Below are 26,412 nucleotides of genomic sequence, written 5' to 3'. Positions count from 1 at the left end.
ACATTGCTTTACTCCACATTTATAGAGCCACTCAGGGCCATGCAAAGTAGCCCGTTGTGGCTTCATAAATTACAGGTAAGGTTTGCGCCATGCATGTACCACATGGCATGGTGCATATGTCTTGCAACCCAACTCTTAAATATGCCCCAGGTCTTTTGGCATTATTCATCAGTGCATGTAGTAAGAGTGAGCTTCAGAATGATTGCACTGAGACTGCTTCATTCTGAAGGGCATACTAATAAGAAATGATGCAACGATAGGTTGCAGCAGCATTGTGTCAGAAAGAACTGCGCTGTGGTGCAGCATTTTCTTGCCCCATGGAGGCGCTGTATTTATGGTATGGCAAACCAGGGGGGTCAAAAATTCCAAAGCATCGATGTGAAGGATGAAGCAAAGTGTTGTAATGCAACTACAACCTACTTGACGCAAAGCTGATTTGCATGTGAGAAAGCACCTTCACATGTGGAAAATCAGCTTTGCATCATGCAGGGGTGCACTTAATCGCAGGAAGCTTAAAAAACAATGCATTTCAAGGCTCAGAAGTTCTGAACACACAGAAATGCAAAAAATTGAGGAAGCACCATCTGCCGGCCAGGAGGGCAACAATCCCAATCCCAGTCAAGATAACCAGACTTCTGGTCATGAGAAGAGGAAGAAGAAGTGCAATTTCAGTGAGGAGGAGAACCAAATACTAATCACTGTGGCGACAAAGAATGAACACCTTGTCTTCGTCACCTCCAAATTGTGATTAGGGAAGAAGGATGCCATTTGGCAAAGGATACTGGTCAAGATAAACAGTGTAGGTGAGACAAAAAGGACAGCACTGTAGTGCAAGAAGAGATGGCATGACTACAAGTGCAGGAGTATAGAAAGACTGGCCAGGAAACTTAAGGCAGCCATGAAGACAGGAGGTCCATGATATCCAGGAGAAGCTGAACCCACTGGAGGAGAGGATGGCATCACTCATCCCAATAGAGTTGGTGGCAGGAGTGAAAGGGCAGGGAAGTGCTGCAGTCAATGTCCAGGAAGAACTAGAGGTTAAGTGACAACAAGGGATCATTGAGCATATTAAGGAGATTTGCAATGCAGCACAGTACATCAGGTCACCTTGTTGTGCTGCGTTGCATTACCCAATATTTGTTAAGTCATTCAGACGTACCCAAAATGGCCTTGCGTGGCTTCATAAATCTCATTTAGGACTTGTGATGCTCTTGCACCATGGTGCGTGGTGCATGAGCAACGCAACTTTATTTATAAATATGCCTCTAAATGTTTCAAAATGTCATGCAATGTAGCACAGCAAATTACTTTGCTGCACTGTAATCTGTGCTGTGCAAGGGAAAGGGCACAAATGTCTCACATTTTAACTTGTCCATCATACAACTGGTATTTCATTGTCCATTCACAATTTATTCTGTCCAGTCCAGCCCTAGGAACAGTGCTTAATTTGTAATTAAAAAGGTGCCGGTGCCCAAAGCCCTCCTTTTAAACACGCGGCTGCTGCAATTAAATTTGCGAACACGGAGTGCTGAGGTAGGGTAATCCTGAAGCCATCTCAGGCCTCTTCACTCTATATAAAGCCACTCGCTGCCCCTTGAGCTCACTCTTGCAGCTTTCTACTTTCTCCCTTTGTGACGCTTTTTCGTTTTTCCCTTAGTCCGTCTTTTCCATATTTGTCTTTTGCTCGCAGCAAATGCTTGAGGTAGAAAAATAGGCCCCGGGCGTCAAAAATAAGTGCTGGTGCTCAGAACCGGAAACAACAAGCACAAATTAAGCACCGCCTAGCAAGTTTCTCTGGTCCATGTGTGATGTTTTACCCCAGTCCAGGTTGCCCTTTGAATCCAGGGACTTGTAGTGTAATCAATAAGATTGTAGACCAGTACTACAAGTCCCACTACACAAAAGATAAAAACAGGACTGGGGCATCACATCACACATGGCTCTTGAAATCTTAGCAGATATGTCTGTGCCAATGCAGGTCCCCTTGCACCATGACCCAAGGGTGTTTATCTTGGGCTAGGCAGCCAAAAGTGTAATGTAATGCAATGTAAAGTAATGTGGCTTGGCAGAGGGTCAACTTGCATCCTGACAGGGTATCCAGTTGCTGAGTATGTGCATGCCCTCTCTTGATCAGTCACTAGCACAAATTCATTTTAGCAGTCCTGATGTGCTGGTTGAGCTTCTTTCTGGTGTTGCCTGCCAAATAAGGTACCACCCTAACTCATGTCTTGCTTATATGGATAATGGTGGTGAGGGCGAGTGCAAGTGATGCAGAGTGGAAGGCCATGATTGTTTGAAGGAAACTTGGATGGTGTGTGAAATAGCTGAGTCCCTGGCAAGTGTAGTTGGTGTAGGTGCGGCTGCACATCTTGAAATGTCAGTGTGTCTGAATGGGGAGGCATCATGTGTTGATGAGGTGTGATGTGTGTGCCACAAGGTAGGATGAATAATAGTCTGGTAATGGTATTTTGGTTAGTTTGCCTCTAGTGTAGCAGCTGTGCAGACATGCTGTGGTACAGGGTATTGGTGTACTACAGTCTACATGTTATGATATCCTGGGTGAAGATCTCAATTGTGTCAGAAGGGAGCCATATGAACAGATGTCTGATCATGCTAAGAATCTGGAAGGAGGTGGAGGTGTTACTGGGATAAGGAAGTCACATGGTGAGGTAGGTATCCAGGACGAAGGACAGGTTTCTAGTCTGGTTTGAGTTTGAGGGGTTTGGGCCTAGTCATGTGGGCAACCAGGGTTAGTTCATGTTACTGACTATCAGCACCTCCATCTTATGAGGTTGAGTATGAGCTAAGCCATTACTCTCACATAAAGTCAGCTTTGTTGGATCAATGGCATCATGGCACCATGTAACAACTGGTGTACAATACCTTGAATGTCAGTAACCAAGAAATGCAAGTTTTCCTTATCTGGCACCGGTGTCAACAGATTAACTGTGAATAATGTTACACTGGGATAAGTAGGGAAAATGTGCCTCCCTGTCCATGAAAGGGCTCATATGTGTTGAGTGTGAGTTCAACCACACATTACATCTATTGTCCATTGTACATCGTTTTTTTCCATAAATGTCAGACCATGGAACCAGGAAGAATGCAACAACTCCCCAGAGGAAGAGCAAGTGTGAGATATGTGGTCATGAAACTTTGAAAGTAGTTGACCAAAGTGAAATTCATGATTGCCACACATAGCAAGTAGTCAATGCCTGTGATGATGGGCATTCTCCATGCAAGTGTGGCTACATTCACAATTAGTGAGCAGCCAACAATTACCCCTTGCACAGGGGTGAAAGGATGTGTGAGGTAGTGCAAGATAACAGTGTGTGTCCCAGTGCAACCAAGGGGCAGCAATCTGTACAGACAAAACTATCCAACCTATACCCGCCCTATGACTTTCACACAGGGTGCTACAGTAGGACACTCTCTGTGATGTACTGTCTGTAAAATCACCAAATGAGTCCTACTTATAGTGTCAGAAGTATAGAAAAGGATCTACACATGACTCAAATGTGAGTTATACTATAGGTTTTTCAAAGGTCTCTGACAAAGCTACATATACCTTCAAAGACCGCAGGTCAATCGCTACATCATGTACTCAGCTCAACTTACACAAAGGTACCACATTCTTAAATATTAGATGATAATGAACTATAAACATAGAAAAAGTTTAATGTATGAAACCATTAAAACTACCTACACCTACCTAGTCTGTAATGACTAACCTTAACACTAGCCTATACTATCTTAAATTATCCTAATTTATTTTTTGCTGGTTTTAGGACTCTGCGCACTTCACCACTGCTAACCAGCGCTAAAGTGCATAAGCTCTCACCCTTAAAACATGGTGACACTGAATCATACCCAACTGACTAGTTTGATTTACTTAATAAGTCCCTAGTAGAGTGCACTATATATGCCTAGGGCCTGTAGATTAAATGCTACTAGTGGGCCTGCAGCACTGATTGTGCCACCCACTTAAGTAGCCCCTTAACCATGCCTCATGCCTGCCATTGCAAGGCCTGTGTGTGCAGTTTCACTGACAATTCGACTTGGCATTTAAAAGTACTTGCCAAGCCTAAAATTCCCCTTTTCTACATATGTCACCTCTAAAGTGGGCCCTAGGTAGACCCTAAGGCAGGGTGCTGTGTAGGCAAAAGGCAGGACATGTACCTGTGTAGTTTACATGTCCTGGTAGTGTAAAGCTCCTAAATTCATTTTACACTGCTGGGAGTCCTACTCCTTTCATAGGCTAACATTAGGGCTACCCTTATACACTGTTTAAGTGGTAGCTTCTGATCTGGAAGGAGTAACAAGGTAATAACTAGTATGGCCGGAATAGTAATACAAAATCCTACTGACTGGTGAAGTTGGATTTAATATTACTATTTTAGAAATGCTTTGAAAGTGAGCATTTCTCTGCACTTAAATCCTTCTGTGCGTAACAATCCACGTCTGACTAGGTTTAGTTGACAGCTCCCTTGTGCATTCACTCAGACAACCCAAAACACAGGATGCTCAGTCACACTTGCATACATCTACATATTGAATGGGTCTTCCTGGGCTGCGAGGGATAGGGCCTGACACTTACATGTCAAAGGACAATAGCCTACCCTCACACAAAGGACTGCCACACCCCCTACTGGGATCCTTGCAGACAGGATGGAACTGAAAGGGGACCTTGTGAACTTCTGAGCCACTCTTTGAAGTCTCTCCCACTTCAAAGGCACATTTGGGTATTTAAGCAGGGTCTTTGACCCTACCAACTTAGATTCTTCCTGGAGAAGAAACCCTGAACCAGAACCTGCAACCTTCCAAGAAGAAATGCCTGGCTGCCCAAAGGACTCACCTGGACTGCCTTGCTGTTGCCCTGCTGCCTTGCTGCTCTCTGACTGTGCTGAGAAGTGCTCTCCAAGATGCTTGGATAGAGCTTGCCTCCTGTTCCTTGAAGTCTCAGGACCAAAAAGATTTAATCTCTGCAAAAGAACTCCTTGTGTGGCGAAAATCGATGCACAGCCTGCATCGCAGTGAAAAATTCACTGCTCACCGAACCAGAATGACACAGCCTGACTTCGCAAGGAGAAGATCGACGCAGCGGCAGAGTTGCGACCGGAAATTCGTCGCACGGGCCACTGGATAGACGCAAAGTCGAGCCGGAATGATGCAGCCCGACTTCCTGAAAGGAATTGACACAGCAAATTTCCACACATCGCCCACCGGATCGACTCAGCCACTGTGACTTTGCCCTGCAAGCGCCGAATTTAAATGCATCGTTCCTGGGACATCAGAAAACCCGCAACCCGAAGAGGATCTAAGACCACGTGCCGGAAAATCGACACAAAGCCTTCCTGCGGGAAAAATAAACAACGCATCGCCTGTGTGTGTCGGAAAAATCAAAGCATACCTCCCCGTTTTCCACGCATCTCCTCCTCTGCGGTTCCTTGCAGAGAGTTTGACATTTTATATCATTTTTACAGTGATATTGCAATATATACTTATTGCATCTTGATCATTTTTTACCTGCATCTTACCAGATACACATTATATATTTTTCTAAACACTGTGTGGTGTTCTATGGTGTTATTGCATGATTTATTGTACAAATACATTACATGCTGCCTTCTAAGTTAAGCCTGACTGCTCAGTTCCAGGCTACCAGAGGGTGGGCATATTTTGGATTGTGTGTGACTTATCCTGACTAGAGTGAGGGTCCTTGCTTGGACAGGGGGTAACCTGACTGCCAACCAAAGACCCAATTTCTAACACTATATATATATATATATATATATATATATATATATATATATATATACACTAAAAAGCTAAACAAAATAATATTCTACTTACCTAAAACATACCTACACTAAACCCTAACACTATGCCTAATAACAACAAACAATTAGCTATCATAATTTCAACTGGAGAAGGTCCTGGCGAGGAAACTCAAATGTGGGTGGCAATCCTTTCCATGACCTCATGCAATGTCAACATTATTGCTCCTGTTAAGGTTAAGTTTACGCAATTCTCTGAGAATCATATAATTAAAAAGTAGATCCTCTGGCACGGCTGGACCTCATGTTCCATGTGTCTGCATGCTGTGATGCAGTTGATGGGCACACTGTGGCCTGTGTCTCAACCTCCTGATGCTGCTGTTGGACACTCTCGAAATGTTTTGCCCTACTAGATTGTGTGATGTCCATCCTCTTTCCACTCTTCCATGTCCCCAATGCCTTGCTTTTTCACAAAGCACACCCATTTTCTGGTATTCCTTTGCGATGTGGCAGATGTGGCAATAGCATTCCTTCCTCAATTGAAACGTTCTAGCGATAGAGATCAGATTTTACTAATATATTAGTGGCATAGAAGTAAACATATGGTGACTTATAAATCTTTATTTAAAAGCTTAACAGAGAAATTAAAGTGAAATGTAAAAATTTGCATGTTTGAAATATGGCAGACATTGTGCCCTCTATTTATTTGGACATCGCATTTTTCCATGGCAGATCTTGTGCATTTATATTTTTGTGAACTTCTGACATGAATTAATGTTAAAAGTAAATTTTTAGAGATACAGTAGAGATGAAAAAGATATCAGGAGTATCGAATGAACATGCATTAACCATACTTATACTGATGTATTTGGATTTCCTGAATTTCGAGTTGTGTGCAGAGAAATAAATCTACGTTTCAATTATTTCTAGTGTTATGCATTAATAATGTCTGCAAATAAATTAATTTTGTTTGCGTAAGTTAATTAAATGGTACGCATTAGCATAAGTGTTTACTAATTTAAACTATGGGGCATATTTAAGAGCCCCTAGCTCCTCCTTGAACCACATTAGCGGCTAATATGGCCAAACAAGACCAAAATCCCCGTGCCATATTTACAAAGTGGCACAATGCATGCCACTTTGAAATCCTCTGCGCTACATAATGGCATAATGTATGCAAAGGGGGCGTTCCTCTGTTGGGAGGGCTGAAAAAATGGTGCAAAGAAATCCAAGAGATTTCTTTGCGTAATGTTTTTGGGACATTTAACGCCTGCCCAGAGCAGGTGTTAAAAGGAGACACACCATTGATTACAATTAGTCTTAATGAGCTTTGCAGGATTAGGGTCACCATTTTTTATCCGGTAAAGCTCTGGACTAGTGTAAAACATTCTAAATTTTAAATATGGCACACACATGGTGGCGGCAGTGGGGCGCTAAAGGGCACAAGAAAAGTGTGGCTGCACTGTGTGCAGCACCACTTTTTTTTTAAATATACCTTTATGTATTTAGGCTTAGTTAGCTAGACTAGGCCTGAAGATTCATTTTTGCTGCAATAATGAGAAGTGCTAATTCATCATGTTTCCTTTGACCTGAATTATTTCCTAAGTTTGCTTATGTGTTGACAAATGCCTTATTCTACTAAGAGATAGCAAATGTGGTCCTGTTGACCTCGAAATGTAGCAATATTTGTTCTAGGTATCAGATGGTCGACAAGTATTATTGAATTCATTTGAGGACTGTGGGACCATCTTGCAGTTCATGGGAAGAAATCATCCTGTTCAAAATGTTATACAAATTGTAATTTTTTACCGGAACTGTATGAATTCATCGAGATGGCTTTGCACCTTCCATGAGAAAATGGGGAAATGTTACAAACCTGATGAGCATCTATAATTCTCAATGGATATTGATCCATTTGTTCAAGATGGGTCCACTCTGAGAACAAATCTGAACTCTATGGATATTTCAAGTTAAGGGGAGACTTTTGAAAAGGGTCCTTCCTTGGGTGTTCGTGCTATCACCTTTTGCTTCTCTCAAAGTCTTCTACTATTTCTAGCTTTTCATGTTATGAGTTCCCCTTTAGTCCTATAGGCCCCATTTACGTATGTTGTTCAGTACTATTATGTTCAACAAATTCTGATCTACTATCTCACCCTATGTGCAGCTCAAGTTCTGCATTGCCCCTGATGCTTTTGCCTACTGATGCTGAGAAGCTGTGAGTGCCCTGGACTGATGAATCCTTTTATTCTGCTGTCCCATGAGGAGATGTATATAATCTGCAATGTGGTTGTTCTTGTTTCCTTTTCAGCTTAGATGATTTACACCAGAATTCTTTTATTGTGTGTTACCCTAGTTAGATGATTTTCCAAATTATTTTTGTCTTCTTTTGTTTTTGTCTGCATGTGGTAGCCTGTCCTCACACATGCAGGTCCAAATTCGTAATAAGGATTGCCCAGCCCAAAAACTGATTGTTTCTAACCAATTTTTTATGTTTTATAGATGCCATCATCATCTGCTTTGAAATCTGGTTCTTGTTGTGCTTGTTATAGTTTTCTTATTTTTGTGTTATTCCTTTGTAGTGTTTAATCATATTGATGTTCAGTAGGTTTAATCTCTTTAGACGTTTCGGTCAGCCTATGGTTTTCATGTATGTTTATAACTTAGTTTTGCATACCATTTACATTACATTGGCTCTGTGGTTGTAATAAAGCTTTGAAACTTGATTCAGTTTGAAGTCTTGTTTCTGTGGTCAAATTGGTCATGGTGTTTATATTGTTTAGATTTCTCATGTTATTGATTTGTGTTGAATGAGTCTGATTACACCCTCTTCACTGAGTCTAAAATCCCATCAACCTCTAGTGTGGGTGGGTTGAGTCGTGGCGCCTCACCCGCACACAGTTTCTTAATCCATTTGGGAGGAAGACCCGTGCTACAACAGTTTTGGTAGCAGAGGAAAGCTTTTGCCTCGTGAGGAAGGGTATCAGAGTTTGCCCTCATTGTCAGTTGTTCAAGGTGAAATGTAAGGGTGGATGAAATTTCAGCATTGTGATATAGGTGAACGATATGTGTTCTGAGTATGATTTGCGCTTGTAATGGTTATGCTAAAATTGCAGTGAGGTGTGATGTGTGAGTTGTTTTGGGAGTTGTCATACTCAAAGTGAATGTTGGGCTTTGAGCTCAAAATTGCCCATGTGGTTGTTATTGTTTATGGAGCCTGCATGTCCTATGACTCCGGAGTACTGCACAAGTGTATGGAAACACTTGGTTAATTTATTGTCTGCAATAAGGTGTTGGTCGATGGAGCAATGTAGACAATACTAGTAGATTCCTTGTGTGTGTGAGTTGCTAGTTGGTATTAGGTGAATCCTGAGAGCACAGGGAGGATCCGCATCAACCGGAGTGAGATTTGCAGGTCAAATCTTACTTAGGAATGTGCAAAAGCCACAGTGGTAAATGTAGCCATGCAGCTATCAAAGCATTTGAGTCCGACCCATAGTGAACAGACAGGTTTGGTTTTTGTAAATTGCAATATTTGCATTTAGGGTGTAAGCGTGAATGGTGTATGAGATGGCTGTGAAGTAAGTCGTAGCTGCAGGGCGCAGTGAATGTCACGTCATTTGGTTTGTGCCGGGAATGGTTGAATAGTGAGAAGAGCTGTGCATGGATTGCTGTCTCTAATAAAATCCACTTGATTCTGCTTCAGAATTATCTTGAGACAACATTCCAATATGGCCCAAGCATGTTAAATAGATGCCTGGTATTCAAACATATTTGGTATAATAGTTCATACCATGATGGAGTACCCTTCAGCAGGAGCTGAGATGTTTGCATGTTTGAACAAACTAAAAAAAAAGATGTAAAAGCCATGTTTTTGGCATGTAGTGTGATCTCAAGCCTGTGTTGTTTGGGTCACTGCCAAAACATCCAAGAATGGTGGTGCATTAGGAAAGCCATTAGGAAAGTCTGACTGTGACTAGTCTGTTGAGTGAATGTACACCTAGATAACACTTCGGATCCCGGTGCTGCTATAGGCTGAGGACAGCTTACGAAAAGGATTGTGAGATTGAAAAATACTTCCTGGATTCGTAAAATTTGTGTTTGTGAATTAAATTGTGTAAAAATGAAAAATTTCAAAGCTTTAAGAAGTGCGTTAAGAGGAGATGTTTTTATTCCAGTTCGAGAGGATGACCTACTCCACCTGAGGGTACATTGACATTCAAGGCAATAGAGGAGAGATGAGTTTCAGCATGTCTATGGGTGAAACAGTGGTGCAAAATCTATGAGAAGAAGTGTAATTTAGCTACCCCTTGTTACAGAACTTTCAAACTAAGAGTATTAGAGAATCTGAGGAGAGTGTTGTATGAATCAAAACCTCTTCCTAGACGTGCACAATTTGAAGCACTTGCCATTTAGGAATTAGTTGTAAGGCAGAAGGAGGCTCCTTAATTAGAAAGGAGAATGAGAAAGGCAGAAAATACGCTGGCAGAAGCCAGATGGGATGAGAAACAGAACATTTGGAGACCAAACACATTACACAGAACAAAATTATTCCCAGCAATAACACAGGAGGGTGATAGAAGTGTTACTTCTAAAAGCAAAAAGAAACCCGCAGAAGACCTAAAGCAGAAGTTAGATGAACATAAAAAATGCAACAGCCACTGAAAGTGATTCACATGTTGAATTTATAATCTAGCTTGAACAGAATCCTCCCCTACTGTATAATGAAATTGTTGGAAAGTGGAGTATTGGTAAGGATAGGCAAGTACCTAGACTTAGCACTAGGCTACAAACCTCCACTAGGACTAGTCAACGTCTCAAAAAAATCAATCCTGGATCAACCCTTGGTAGCTTGGCAACAAGCATTTAGGCTTAATTTAAGAGATAGGTGGGTAAAGCTTTTAATATCAACAAAACAGTAAATAAGTAAAACACAAACTACAATAACAATCCTACACCAATTTCTAAAAAATAGACTATATTTTTATCTTTAAAACAACACCAAAATGACAAAAATCCAATAAAGGGTTCCAGCGATATGAATTTTTAAAAATTAAGGGGGTTATTCTAACTTTGGAGGAGGTGTTAATCCGTCCCAAAAGTGACGGAAAAGTGACGGATTTACCACTAGCCGTATTACGAGTCCATTATATCCTATGGAACTCGTAATACGGCTGGTGGTATATCCGCCACTTTACCGTCACTTTTGGGACGGATTAACACTCCTCCAAAGTTAGAATAACCCCCTAAATGTTTTCCAGCACTTAGAAATTAAAAGCGCCAATCTGGACATCTGGTCACCCTCGATCAGGGCAAAGTCAAACTTTGAGGCTGACTGCCAGGGAGCCCTGCTCGGGAGGCCTCAGTTAAAGTCTAACCTTCATACTTATTCTTTTCTTGAAGATTTTTCCTCAACAGGTACAAAGTCACAAGTTGAGGCAGACTTCGCTGGAGCCCTCTTCAGATACGCTGCACAGAAGGCCTCGGTCAAGATCTATAAATTCAGACTTTTTCAGGACACAAATCTTCCTCCAGGACCAAGTTGAAAGCTAAGGCTGACCTCGATGGAGCTCTCCTCAGATACCCTGCACGGGAGGCCACTTCAAACTTTTACAATTGGGCATAGAATCTTTGTTGGAACTTTTCTTCCCCGATGACAGATGACCCTCCTAAGCAAGATCCAACGTCATCGGATTGCCTTTCCCTGAGCCGCAGGTCAAAAATTGAAAGTCTGGGGCTCCAGAGATTTTCAGCGGAACAAACCTACAAGTCAGGCTGGGTCCCAGTCGACGTTGGCCAACTTGACTCATGACGTCAGGTAGGTAAACTTATGGAGCTTTTTTCCAAAGCTGCCCTAAACTTCCCCAAACTTCTGAATCTTCTTCCAGAAGTACTTTTAAGGTCCTTCATATGCTCACTCACAACTCACTCCAAAGTTCCAGAAGCTCTGAGTTGTTCCTTGAGGATTAGGATTCCAACTCCCAGAATGCACCTCGTTCAAATCCTAAAATGACCACTGGCCACTAGTCATCTGGGCTTTTTTTTTACAGTGCTTGATGCAGGGACTCTGGTCAGCTCTCTTTTAACTATAGCTTAGAGGGAGTCCTTTCCTGAGGTTGTAAAAGTAAGGCAAAGTTATTTCCTTTGTGAAACCCCAAGGGTGCAGCTGGTGCAGTCCTTCTGAGTGCGGTATCCAGGTGCATGCCATGGATCTGAGGTAGGGTGCAGATCTGCCATATTTATTCTTGCTCCTGCGGTGGAAAGCAGAGGGGGTACTCCTGTCCAGTCACATGCAGGCCACTATCCTCTTTAGTGACCACTTGCTGGGAAGTATGGCAAAAATCAATCCCAGGGAGCAACATTCCTCCAAAATCCAAGATGGCAAAAAGTCAATCAAAGAGTTTAGATCTGACCGACCCGACACACTCCCCTTTTAGCCCTCTCTAAATCTAATCAGGGAGCACCTGGTTGCCTGGGGCTGCAGGAAATGGGGGAGATCCAGTTGCAGTCCCAAATGTCCTTCCCTCCTTTGAAGTCCAATTTGGCTGCTGTCTCCCTATCCCATTCTACCATGTGGTGAGGCAGATCTCCTCCCACCAGATTCTCCCTTTGCTTCAGCCCAGGCCACTTCATACCTCATCAAGGCAGCCTGGCTCAGGCTGCAAGAGACTGACAATCAGAGGAGGTCATTCCAGGGCTGAAGTTGGTGACTTTTAGCAAGAGTTTTTAAACTCTTTCCATGTACAAGTTATACAAAATTCAACTGTGGCTAGATATTGGATTTATTTTAACTTTTAATGTAATACTAAACTTGCCATATTTAGCTCCTTCCTATAGAAAATAAGATTTTATTATTTTAAAAAAACATCTCTCCAGGTTAGCCTATGGAGCCCATCCAGTGCAATGGAGAAAACAAATGTGGTTATTTTTCCCTCACCAAGGCTTCTAAAACATATTTTATAAAGTCCCTGCTTATAGTTACACTGCACCCAACTCTAGAGGCACTTAAGGCATGTCTTAGGTTTGTCTTATATGTAAAAATAAGTTAGCTTGGGACTTTGGAAGTACGTTTAATTCCTAAGTCAAATTTGGGCTTAACTTTAACATAAGAGCAGCCAGCAGGGCAGCCCTGCTTTTAAAATGACACTGATAATGGAAAAAAGGGGTCTACCCACTTAACCCTACTGGACCTGGGTAATGAACAATAATATCTAGATGTTTTTGGTCAAACAGCAGGAAAGAATACATAAACCTAAGTCACATACAATGAAGCAATACATCTATCATTGAGCATGCAATTTAATTACTCTTTAGTCGGAATAGTCATAATCACTCCCGAAAATAAGACAAACAATATAATTACAACAATATATACAGAAAAAAAAACATGTGTATAAAAAAAAAAATTGGGGTTGTACCTCACATACATAAAACACTTAACAACAAACAACATTAAATAACGTTAAACATTGTTGATTGGTCAAATATTCCTCTCCTTATTCTGGGAACCATGCGGTACTCACTCACAACTATAAAGAGAATCCACATGAGAGAGATGGTTGCCTAGTCTTTTCACAGTCCTAAAGCGCCCTTTACTTTCAGCCTTGTCCAAAGACCTGTGATGTAAAGTCCTTATAGGATAAATTCAATCTTCCTTGCAACCTCTCTTTTTTATATGGATGGTCGACGCATTTCAGCCCTTTCAACTAAGGGACTCCTCAGGACTAATGTAGAGGGCCGAACCTAATAGATACAGACAAAATAGTAACAACATGATTCTAATCTAGAGCTCAATACCACCATTGAAATCACTGACTGTGCGAAATAAAAGGGAGAGAAACAAAAATCTAAATTCAAAATTAACTTTCACCCCATTATATGTGCTAAAACTTATTTAACATGCCATCAAAAATGTGCTTCAAAAATCTGTGAACCTTTGTGAAACACCCATGTGTTTTAATATGGGGGCCATGGCCATTTTGTAAGATATAACAACCACTTTACTCACCCATAGAGGGAGTATATCTCTATATAACCCCAATCGGAGCTAATTGTTATAGTTCCTTCAATGTACGGATGTACTGTAAACCTCTGCAAGAATATTAAGGATAAATCAAAAGACTATCATAGGGCCAGTCCACTTGAACAACTTAACTACAATACAAGTACTCACTTATTTTTAAACCGAAACGCTCCCTGCCTTGGTAATTTTGTTCATTTTGTAACCCCCAGTCAGCTGTCTGGTCGCTCCAAAGCCTTGGGGCACACAAGCGCTCTGATCCACGCTGAAATGCCTGAAACCTGGCTCCTTTCATGGCGGTCATTTATAAACAATTATTTCCCATATGGCGGCCATCCTGAAGAGGACTACCTTCTTCCTAGTATGAGTGTGTATTAGTGATGATTTAACTAAATACACTCGCAAACCTTAAACAAGCTTCACTGGTTACATTATTTATGGAAAAAATAATAAATCCACTCGATTCCACGCCGAAGTGCCTCAAACTCGGCTACTTCCATGGCAGCCATGTTTAAACAGTTATCTCCCTTATGGCGGTCATCTTGTATGGACTGCCTTCTTCAAAATACATCTGAGTGTTTATAAGAATTTTACTGGATGCACTCGAAAAAACAATAATCCAACTTGATTGGTTTCATTGTTTTAAGGGAAATAAAGAGATAAGAAGGCTCCGGGTCCTCAAAGATTCAGAGGAAACCGGCGGGCTGAGCGATGACAAAAAGCTTTGCTCCTTGCGTGGCAGCCATCTTGAAATTGGCAAATTATTTCTATTTGGGCACCTATTTATGAATAAATATACGTTTAAATGCTTAGTGGTTGGTCCCAAATGGTTATAAATATTCCTGACTAATATAATTTTCGTAATAGAAACAGTAAATATTTCTACGGTGTGTCGGAACAAACCCTCGTTATGTTTATATATGTGATCAATTTACTTAAGCAAGAACTATTTCTCATTCTGATAAACAATGTACAACCTTACCAATGGCATCTAGGAAACCATATATCACCACAACGTGATTTCAATAAATATTCTTCTAAAGTTTTTTCATATGTGTATAGCCCCAGTCCAGGGAACTTTCTTTTGTCTTTCTTCAAAAGTTCATATCACAACCAGGTTCCAGGTGAATTATAACAGCACCCACATTTCGTCCTGGTCATTCTGATCATGTCTTGCAGTTCAAAATTTCTCAATGAATCACACTTCCCTGTTAATTAAATCCTGTGAGAGTGGTCGTCTGTCTCCTTTGGTTTGAACCACTTCCAATACTGTCCACCATATATCGTCTGGTGAGTGGTTCATTTCGCGGTAACGTTCAACCAATGGAGTGTCTCTGATGGAACATCTGATCCTTGATCTGTGTTGGAGTATTCTTGTTTTAACTGGTTGTGATGCCTGCCCTATGTAAAGTAACTCACATGGGCACTTAATACAGTAAATAAAAAAAATTGTATTACAATTAGAAAAATTCACTTGTTGGTGTATCAGTCCATTCAAATTAACTACATTCAAATCACTAGTGAATTTGCACGTTACACAATTCTTACATTTATAATGTCCCTGTACGGGTGGTAGGTCTCACATTATTCTGAGGTCTTTTTTCTTTACAACAGGGTATGAAGCCTTCACCCAGTGTTCCCGTAAATTCTGAGCTCTTTTGAACACAAACAATGGCTTTTGAATGTTTAATCCTGCTAGGATTCTCCAACTCCTCTCTATGATGGACCATATTTTATTAGCCTTGGGGCTGTAAGTCATTACGCAAGTTAGTGGGTCACCTTTTTATCATTGCTTGGGGGACAGAGAGTTTCCCTAGGGGTAAACCATGCTCTTTTGGATGCAGATTTAATGAATTTCTTAGGGTACCCTCTATTGATCAATTTAGTAACCAGATCTGATGCGTTATTGAAGTAGCCATCTTGATTGCTGCAATTCCTCCGTATCTGGGGGAACTGGCCAAATGGGAGATTTTCTTTCAGAGTTCAGAGAAAGACTAAACAGTTGAAAAAGAAGAATATAAGAACACAACTACATGCCCAGGTGTTATTGGAGCAATCACAGAGTAACACAATACCTCAAGGCTTGCAAGTTAGAAATATACCAGTCATATTCATTTTTGATAAAACATATCTAACTCAATTCAGTGGAATTGGTACTAAATGTTCCAGAGACTGGTTGGCTCTATCGATAGAAACAGCCCTGAGGATTAGCGAAGTTGAATTAAAAGAAATAGAAGAGTTAGAACAATAGATCCTGAATGACAGTCCAATCCAAGACTTTAAACAACTTCTGGAAAATGTGAACAAAATTATTATAGAATTCAAAACCAACACCGTCAATCAGAAAACTACAAAAGTAGCAAGAGATATCAGACACTTCGATTTAACAAACGTCCATCCATACTTAAAGGACGACTTTTATAAAAACAATAACCCAAGTATTTTGAATCTACAATATCAAACTTGATCTAGGAAAAGATTTATCACATTTTCAGATACATCTTCAGATTCTGAACAAGGTAATCAAGGGCAATCTACCTCTAACGCAAAATTCCCCGGGGCACAACCTTTTTTTGGCAAAGGTGGCTGCAGAGGCGGGGGCACACAGAGAGGCCAATATCAGGAGCAAGAGATATTCTGCACATGTGTAAGGACATACAGACGGTAAACACACATAAAGAGCTCATACCAATTCACAATCTATTTTCATATTTCCCTACGCCTACAAAAATTCAAGTGCTAAATAAAGGATTATCCTTTGTACCCCTCCAAAATCCTGATCCAGTTGAGATCAAGAAGGAAGTCCTCAGGTTTCTACGTAAAATTAGATTTAAATTATTTTTTCAGGACTCAAATATTGAAACAGACATGAACCTTAGCGGGCTGAGACCTAAGTCCTCCTTTTGTCCCAAAAGAAAAGACATGCCTACAGAAGTAACAATATTTGAAGATGTAGTTCTCAGGGAAATTGACATGCTGAATACAAAAAAAAAACTTTTTTAGGGAGAACTGTACCAAGATGGAGAAAGAGGCAATCCGTAGTTTAGCCAGCAATCAAGACATTATTATTAAACCACCCGATAAAGGCGGGCTATAATATTATGGAGTAAAGAATTGTATGATGCAGAAGTAATGAGACAGCTCAATAATCAAGACCAGTAAAGAAGACCCCTCGAGACAATTACAAGCTAGAATTGAATCCATTACAAGGGAAGCCCTTGATGATAAATGGATTTGCAAAAAATAATATGAATTTTTTTAATCAAAATGACAGGAGAATACCACGTTTTTACATTCTTCCCAAAGTCCACAAGAATTGAGAAAATCCACCAGGTAGACCATTTGTTTCAGCATGCGGGTCTATTTTAGAGCCGGTGGCCCAATATGTTGACACTTTTATAAAACCATTTGTGGCTCAAACACAAGCATATGTCCGGGATTCTATGGACATAATTAATAAAATAGTGGATTTACCCTTTGATGAAAATAATCAAATTTTGGGGACCTTTGACATTGAGGCACTTTACACAAACATCCCCCAAGATGAGGCAATAGAGGTAATCAGATATATTCTTGACACAAAACCTGCACCTATTCATACTCCAACCGAATTCTTGACTACTTTGGCTAGCTTATGTTTAACCCATTTTTTTTTCTATACAAAGATATGATGTTCTTACAGATTAAGGGCCAGATTTATAATTTTTGATGCAAAACTGCGCCGACGCAGTTTTGCGCCAAAAGTTTTACCGCCGTCTTAACACCATTTATTTGTGCCATTCGGGTGGCAAATTTATACTTTGACGCATGGAGGCGCAAACCACAGGTGTGAGTCTTTTTTTTTACTCAAACCAATGTGTCACATTGTAAAGAAAAACGACATTAACGCGGCGAAAATGACTGTGAGCCGGTTTAGGATGTTGCGAACCAGATACGCACCTTTTTTTGATGCAGTAGCATCAAAAAGCAGCACAAACACAGCAAAATGTGCTAAGGAGAGCCAAAATGGATTCCAGATGCTTGGACAGACCCCAGGAAGATGACAACAGACCAGGAACCAGCCAGGAGGACCCACACAAGACCCAGGAGAGGGAGAAGAAGAAAAGAAAGTGTTGCTTCAGTGCAGAGGAGCAGGAAATTCTGGTGAAAGAGGTGACAGAAGACCAGCACCAACTTTTTGTCACCTCAAAGTTGCCAATTAGTAGGAGAGAGGCAATATGGCAACAAATTGTTGACAAGATAAACTGTGGCAGAAATACGGAGAACAGTCATCGAGTGCAAGAAACGCTGGCATGACTGCAAGCGCAGGACCAAGGAAAAGATGGCCAGGAACAGGAAGGCAGCACTGCAGACTGGAGGTGGGAATCCAGCACCGAAGGAGGCCCTGCACCACATGGAGGAGATAGTGGCAGTCGTCATCCCTGAGGAGATTGTCACAGGGATTCAAGGACAGGACAGCACAGACTACCAGGAGACAACAGAGATGCAGGGTAAGTTGCATGGGGAATTAAAATGCACAAATGTTAACTGCAAGGGGGGGACATACCTACTACACACTGCATGTAAGTTATGATATTCAGGGAGTGGCTTGGGTAAAGGGGCACGGCACAGGGGCATGGGCTGTTCAGAGGAAACCTGGGGCACAGTAGTACACTACACCAACAACCTTTGCATGGGGGTATGCTGCCATGCAAAGGATGTTGGAAAGGTAAAGCCAGTCCAGGAGGGTAGGGTACAACGTAAAACTGGCCTGCTATCACACGACAGCTGGTATTCTCCCTACATGAACTAGGGCTCAATTAACGGTCTCAGGCCATTTCTGCAAGTGACATTTTAACATTGACAACAGTTGCCACTACCACCTCTGCTGTGTGTGCAGGTCAAGTAGCTAATGGCAGTAATGTCCCCATGGATCAAACACACCCAAGGTAGAGGGTTCAGGATGACAACGTTATCAATCCCCTGTAATCAATACAAATGTTCTAATCCTGTGAAATGTTAATGTCCATAGTTGCTACAAACGTCAGACATTGTCATAAACATGATGAGATACACAGCACTAATGTCATACCCATGCTGCATATGTCAGGGTCCTGGCTGGGTCACAATAGCTCCAATGATACCATGCAACATCCCAAATGTCATACTGCTCAGACAACAACATTGAAGGGGAGGACATATGTCACCGGCTAGTGAAATTCACCCTCACAGTCAGAAGACTAAATGGAACACTGCTAGGACCATCAGTGTAATCCAATGTAGCACACCTTCCACAACATCAACATTACATACTACCAATGCTGACATCTGTAGTGTGCCATGCCAATGCTATATATTGTATATGCTAGGTCTCGGCAACATATAGCTGGATGAGAAATATCAGAGACTGGCTCTGTTCCAGATTGTTAAGTGTGGTGCAAGTGCCATCGGAACAACCACAGCCAGTGCAAAGCCTCACCATGAGAATGGAAGTAGACAGAGGGTTGAGTAGAACAAGAAGGTGGCAATATACAATTTGGCCAGAACTAACACCTAGAGGGTGTGATGCTGACAAGTCCCAAAACTGACCACACTACATGCAAGTGGGGCATAGGCCTGGGAAAATGCTAATATTATAGACAGGAACCAAGATCACAATGTGCAACAAATAGGAAGGCAGGCACGTCACATTACAAATCCAACAAGACAGACACACTAATTGTACAATATCTCATTGCAGAGGACGAAGGGTCTCCTGGGGATATGCCTGTCCTGGACTTCCCTGATGACATGGATGAAGAGCTGACAAACATTAGCCAGCAGACCCTCCAAGATGCCCTTGGGACCCTCCAGACCCCACCTTCAGTCTCAATGAGGAGCACAGATACAGCAGCCATCACAGAGGATTCACCCACCACCCCAATTGTACGACCTGCCAGCTCCAACACAGCTGAGGACTCTGACGACTCTTACGCCAGCTTTGAGAGAACTGTAGTTGGAGTACAGCAGGAGCTGGCCAAGGAGGTGCGGGTGGGGATGAAAAATATGGCAGCCAGCCTAGAGGGGGTGCGTTCCTGCATGATGTCAACTGCAGACAGGCAGCAGTCATGCAAGGGCGAGCATCTATCCTGCAAGAACTTGAAAAAAGTGTGAAGGAAATCAGCACAACTGTAAGAGAGTTGACACAACACCTCCAAAAACAAACTTTTCAATGCGTGCACGAATGTAATATTGACCCCCTCAGGGCCGACCTGGCTGTCTACCACAGTGGTGTGGCTGCTATTCTTAAGAACCAGCAGCTCCTCCTTGCTGCAGTACTGCCCTTAATAGCCCCACAGTTGGCAGCTACCGGGATGTCTGACTCCACGTCTTCAAACACTGTGGTGTTTGTTGCCCCTTCACAACCACCACCACCAAGTGCAGAGGAGACAAAACACACATCAGAAGATGAAGACGTGGAACAGATCACCTTCACCCGTAAGAGTACCTGGTAGCACTAGTCCCTGCTACATGGCCACTTACATAACCAAGGTCCTGTGCTTTGTAACATGCCAGTCTTGCAACAGCTGCTCTCAAGCACTGTTCTCCAGCCCACTGTTTATCTTGTCACTTTGCCCTGGTATTGTCTCTCACTAACTCATTGGCAAATCATGTCTCTCTGCACTGTCTGACACTTCACCCCAGCATGTCCAATGACATGTCCTTTTGCACTTGTGTAGGATCACAATGGAAGGTGTCACACTAATGGACTCAAAATCATGGACAATGTAAATATAGCACTACAGCACTTTATAATAAATAGCACTTACACAACCACTTTGTCTCTGTATAATGTGACACATCAACCGTGAGGGAGATCAGTGATGTTTGCCTCATGTCAGTGATTATAGAATGTCAATCCAACTGCCCTGAAAGAATGTGGGCTGATAACTATGCATTGGGGTCTCGATTGTACCATCATCTTCCCTTCCTGAGGGTTAATTCTGAGGTAAATAGAAACTATACAGTATAATGATGTTTTGGACAGAATAAGTCTTCCTCAAGGGATGTCTAAGCCAAAAATTATTGTCTTCAAATTTTATTTCAATACAATCTTTACATATGTGACATTTGACCCAAATTTTTCCTCGCACACAACATATAGCAGGAATGGATGTGTATGAGTGTACGTACAAATAAGTAACCTGGATGAACAATGTAACAAATGATAGGTGTGAGTTATGTACACCATAATACCTGAGATCATACCACCACTCACCTTATAAGGCTTCACTTGAACATCAGGCTGCAGGTAGATGTAACACAGTGTCCTCAATACCAAATTTGGTCCCAAAGTATGTGAGATTGAAAACATCCATCAAAAATTAACAACACATTGGGATCCATAGTAACCTTGAGTTTTGGGTGCAATGGATGGCAGAATCTTAGCAAAGTAGCTCTGGTGTAGCTGCCAATGTAACAGCTCAATTGGAAATTGGTTGCAGGATGGGACACAAATTCAAATACTAAGGGGACACTGTTCAGCCATGGCAAGGCCCTGATCCCCAAGCATTTGACACATACTGTAAAGGAGTACCATAAATATTTATTTAACAGTAAAAAAGGAAGATAAAACCTGGGGAAACACCTTAACTAACCTAACCTATCCTAACTACACATTACCGACAACAGGCCCTAACTAACCTAAGCTAAACTTACTTATCACATTTAACTAAACACTCTAAACATCAACCCTCCAGCCCCCTTATAAGACGGGACACATGGAGGACAACATATACTAACCTAAACACATAGGTGGTCATTACAACATTGGCGGTAAAAGCCGCTTACCGCTGTGCAGAAGACCGCCAACATACCGTCGCGGAATTCCGCCACAGATATTATGACCCACATCTCGAAATCCGACAAAATTCAGACACCCACACAAGTCCGCCACACCAAAGGTCAGTGATAAACTGGCGAAAACAAAACCTCCACCGTCACGGCAACAGAAATACGCCCACGCTATCACGACCCACGAATCCACGCGGCGGTCTTTCAACCGCGGTATTCCATTGGCGGTACACACCGCCGCGCTCAAAATACACACACTTCTACAAAACACAGCCACATTGGACAATTCCAAATACACACACCTGATAAACATACACACACCACTCCCACACACCCATTACAATATGAAACACAACCCACATCACTCACAAACCCCTACTACCACTATTACAGAAAGAAGGCCAGAGAGAGACACCACCATCCACAAACTAGCATCCACAGGCACTCAACACCATCACCCACACAACTTCCACACACAAAACACCACACACCACTACATATCACCACACTTATCACTACACACACCACCCCACACATCACCTACACTACCCTATGGCACGGCAAAGACACCCCAGGTTCTCGGAGGAGGAGCTCAGGGTCATGGTGGAGTAAATCGTCCGGGTAGAGCCACAGCTATTTGGAGCACAGGTGCAGCACACCTCAATTGCAAGGAATATGGAGCTATGGAGAAGAATAGTTGACAGGGTCAACGCAGTGGGACAACACCCAAGAAATCGGGAGGACATCAGGAAGAGGTGGAACGACCTACGGGGGAAGGTGCGTTCCGTGGTCTCCAGGCACCACCTGGCGGTTCAGCGGACTGGCAGCGGACCCCCACCTCCTCACCCACAACTAACAACATGGGAGGAGCAGGCCTTGGCGATTCTGCATCCTGAGGGCCTCGCAGGAGTCGGTGGAGGAATGGACTCTGGTAAGTCAAACCTTTAACTACCATATCCCCCACCCTACCTGCATGCTATCACATACCCCCACCCTCACCCCTCCCCTATCACTCCAACTTCTCACAAATGTACTAATATCACAAACCACACATCCCAACACCAAGCCCTGCATGTAACACCAACGCATGGACACCCATCACTAAAGCATGCCCACTGCACATACCCATACACTCCCCTAAACCAGCATCACACAAGTCCCCACATAGGAATGCAAGCACTGGGGTACACAGTCACCCACCCATTGCCCACCATGACACACACAGATGCAATAATTATGCTTTTACACCACTGCAGGATCACTACCCAACGTCACCAGACAGGAGGGTCCAGACATCTCCACCCCACCCACAGAAGAGGCCCACAGTGATGACAGCAGCTCTGTCCAACTGGATCCAGATGACCAGCCTGGACCATCGTGTGCCTCGGGACAGTCGGTTCCCCTCACACAGACACAGGCCACCACAGACCTTCCACCCTCTGGTAACACCACCACAGCACCCACCGAGCGGGCCCATACCTCCGTCCCCAGGACACGTCAATCAGCTGTGTGTCCACCACTACAGGGAACCCAGGATAACCCACCATCCCAACAACAACAGGGACCTGGGGGCAGTGGCAGTGGGCACACGGTCCAGGGGACGGAGGCCCAGGAACACAGGGGAACTGGGAGGGCTGCTGTGCAACAAGGGAACCCACTCTCCACAAGGCCCTCTCCTCCATCTTGGGAGCATACCACCACTCCCAGGAGACAATGGCAACAGTCCTGGCCAAGTTTCAGGAGACCCAGCGCATGCAGGAGGAACAGTATTTGGGGTTCAGGGAGGAACCCAGAACCATCAGCTCCGCCCCGGGCACCATCGTAGGGGTGCTGAAGGAAATACTCAACACCAGGAGGGACACTGTGGCACTCCAAGGGGCCCCTGACACTAGCATGGACGGTGAACTGCCCACTACCTCCGCCGGCGCTAGTAGACAGGAGGCACCGCCACAGGACCACCACACCAGCATCCCACCCCCTGCAGATGGAGAACCACCCCGCAAGCGGTCCCTGAGATCCAGGAACAAGACAGAGCACGATGCCAAGACCCCCACCAAGAAATTAGACCACCCTCATTGTCAACCCACTGTCCCACATTGTCACCCTGTCCATATTGGAACAGCCCCAGCTCCACTTCCTATGCCCATATGGGCAATGCACCTATGAGACAAATAGACTGGACTCTGCCATGGACACTCCTCCGCCATCACCCCTCACCATTTAACGCCCCCCTCCAATATTTTGTATGTAAATAAACACACCTAAAGCACCAAAAGATCTGGAGTCTGTCTGTGATTTTGAAATAGTGTATTTGCAATTACAGTGACAAAATTTCCAGGAAATAGTAATGTCAACATACCTATGTCACACAGCTCTAGTCCATGAGGAATCTAAGCAGGTGACACACGTTGGAACCCACACCTGTGAAACCGTAAGGGAAAGTGACAACTCAGTGACCATACACTAGGTGAAATCGACAGACAGGATAGAGGTAGAAGTGTAAAAGTACATGTAGTAGGCAGGAATGTAGTCTCACCTGTGTTTCACTGGAAATATTGCTGGATGACTGAGTCCCTGTTGTCAATGTCTTCTTCCTCTGCTTCCTCCTCATCACTGTCCACAGGCTCCACAGCTGCCACAACACCGCCATCTGGACCATCCTCCTGCAGAAAAGGCACCTGTCGTCGCAAAGCCAAATTATGAAGCATCCAGCAGGCCACGATGATCTGACACACCTTCTTTGGTGAGTAGAATAGGGATCCACCTGTCATACGGAGGCACCTAAACCTGGCCTTCAGGAGGCCGAAGGTGCGTTCGATCACCCTCCTAGTCCGCCCATGGGCCTCATTATAGCGTTCCTCTGCTCTGGTCCTGGGATTCCTCACTGGGGTCAGTAGCCATGACAGGTTAGGGTAACCAGAGTCCCCTAATAGCCACACCCGGTTCCTCTGTAGTTGACCCATCACATAAGGGATGCTGCTATTCCGCATGATGTAGGTGTCATGCACTGAGCCAGGGAACATGGCATTCACATGGGAGATGTACTGGTCTGCCAAACATACCATCTGTACATTCATGGAATGATAACTCTTCCGGTTCCTGTACACCTGTTCACTCCTGTGGGGGTGGACCAAAGCCATATGGGTCCCATCAATGGCACCTATGATGTTGGGGATATGTCCAAGGGCATAGAAGTCACCTTTCACTGTAGGCAAATCCTCCACCTGAGGGAAAACGATGTAGCTCCGCATGTGTTTTAGCAGGGCAGACAACACTCTGGACAATACGTTGGAAAACATCGGCTGGGACATCCCTGATGCCATGGCCACTGTTGTTTGAAAAGACCCACTTGCAAGGAAATGGAGCACTGATAGCTCCTGCACTTGAGGGGGGATTCCAGTGGGATGGCAGATTGCTGACATCAGGTCTGGCTCCAACTGGGTACACAGTTCCTGGATTGTGGCACGGTCAAACCTGTAGGTGATGATCAAATTTCTTTCCTCCATTGTCAACAGGTCCACCAGCGGTCGGTACACGGGAGGATTCCGCCATCTCCTCACATGTCCCAGCGGTGCCTATGAAGGACAACAGCGAGCACAGAGTCAAACAACTCAGAGATATGTACCCACAGTCTACACATAACACCAATCATACACAAAATCTGGCCTGTATGTGTGTTGAGAGTAGGCCTTGGTATGTGTGAGTACAAGTGCTGCTGTGACCTCGGTCTGGAAGAGACAATGGCTCGTGCGTCTGGGGAAAGGGTCCCTGCCTTCACTGCAGAGGAGTTGGAGAAGCTCGTCGACGGGGTCCTCCCCCAGTACACGCTACTCTACGGTCCTCCAGACCAACAGGTAAGTACACAGGGAACATGTTGTATGGGCTATGCCTGTGTTGAGAGGGCTGGTTGTAAGAAGGAAGGGGACAGAGTTCTGAGTGCTTGAAAGACGGTGGGTGCATGTGCCACATGGCAAGGGTAGGGAAGTGGGCCACTCACTTTGACGGTGCAGTTGGTAATGACTTCTCTTCTTCCCCTGTACATTTCATGTAGGTCAGCGCCCACCAGAAGAAGGATATTTGGTGTGCCATCGCCAAGGACGTCCGGACCCTGGGGGTCCACCACAGATGGAGCACCCACTGCCGGAAGAGATGGGAGGACATTCGCCGCTGGAGCAAGAAGACGGCGGAGGCTCTGCTGGTGATGGTCTCCCAAAGTGGGAGGGGTGCCCGTCGAACCATGACCCCGCTGATGTTCCGGATCCTGGCGGTAGCCAACACTGAGTTGGATGGGCACTTGATGGCATCACAAGGGGGTGAGTACACTATCATTCAGCTGACTTTGTGCGCAGTGAAGGTGTCTGGTTGGGGGAGGAGGGCTGTGGGTTTCCCTAGGCCAGGGCCAGTTCCGTAGGCTAGGCCCATTCGTAAGGCATGGCTCTGTGGCCCCCCATCCCACCTCTGTAGAGTGCCAAGTACAGCTATTCATGCCCCTGTGTCATCTATGTGTGCAGATGTCGTCCATAGCCCTGTAGGCCATTTCCCAGGAATTGAACTGTAGAGACCAACAGCGCGACGTAGTGCAGGGGGCTGCTGTGTCTGTATTGTCCGCCAACGGTAGCGGTAAGCCATGCACTCAACCTGTCTTTCTTCTGTTCCCCCCCCTTTTTTTGCGGTCTCCCTGTTCTTGTGTGCATTAGCATCATCAGGTGGAGGTACAGTGGCACCGGAGCACGAGGGAGCTGCATCCCACATGGACATGGAGGCCCACACTACGGACTCTGAATACACCAGTGGGACGGAGGGTGA

The sequence above is a fragment of the Pleurodeles waltl genome, chromosome 10 (genome assembly GCF_031143425.1).
Source record: "Pleurodeles waltl isolate 20211129_DDA chromosome 10, aPleWal1.hap1.20221129, whole genome shotgun sequence".
NCBI lineage: Eukaryota > Metazoa > Chordata > Amphibia > Caudata > Salamandridae > Pleurodeles > Pleurodeles waltl.
Note: the sequence above shows the minus strand (reverse complement) of the source record.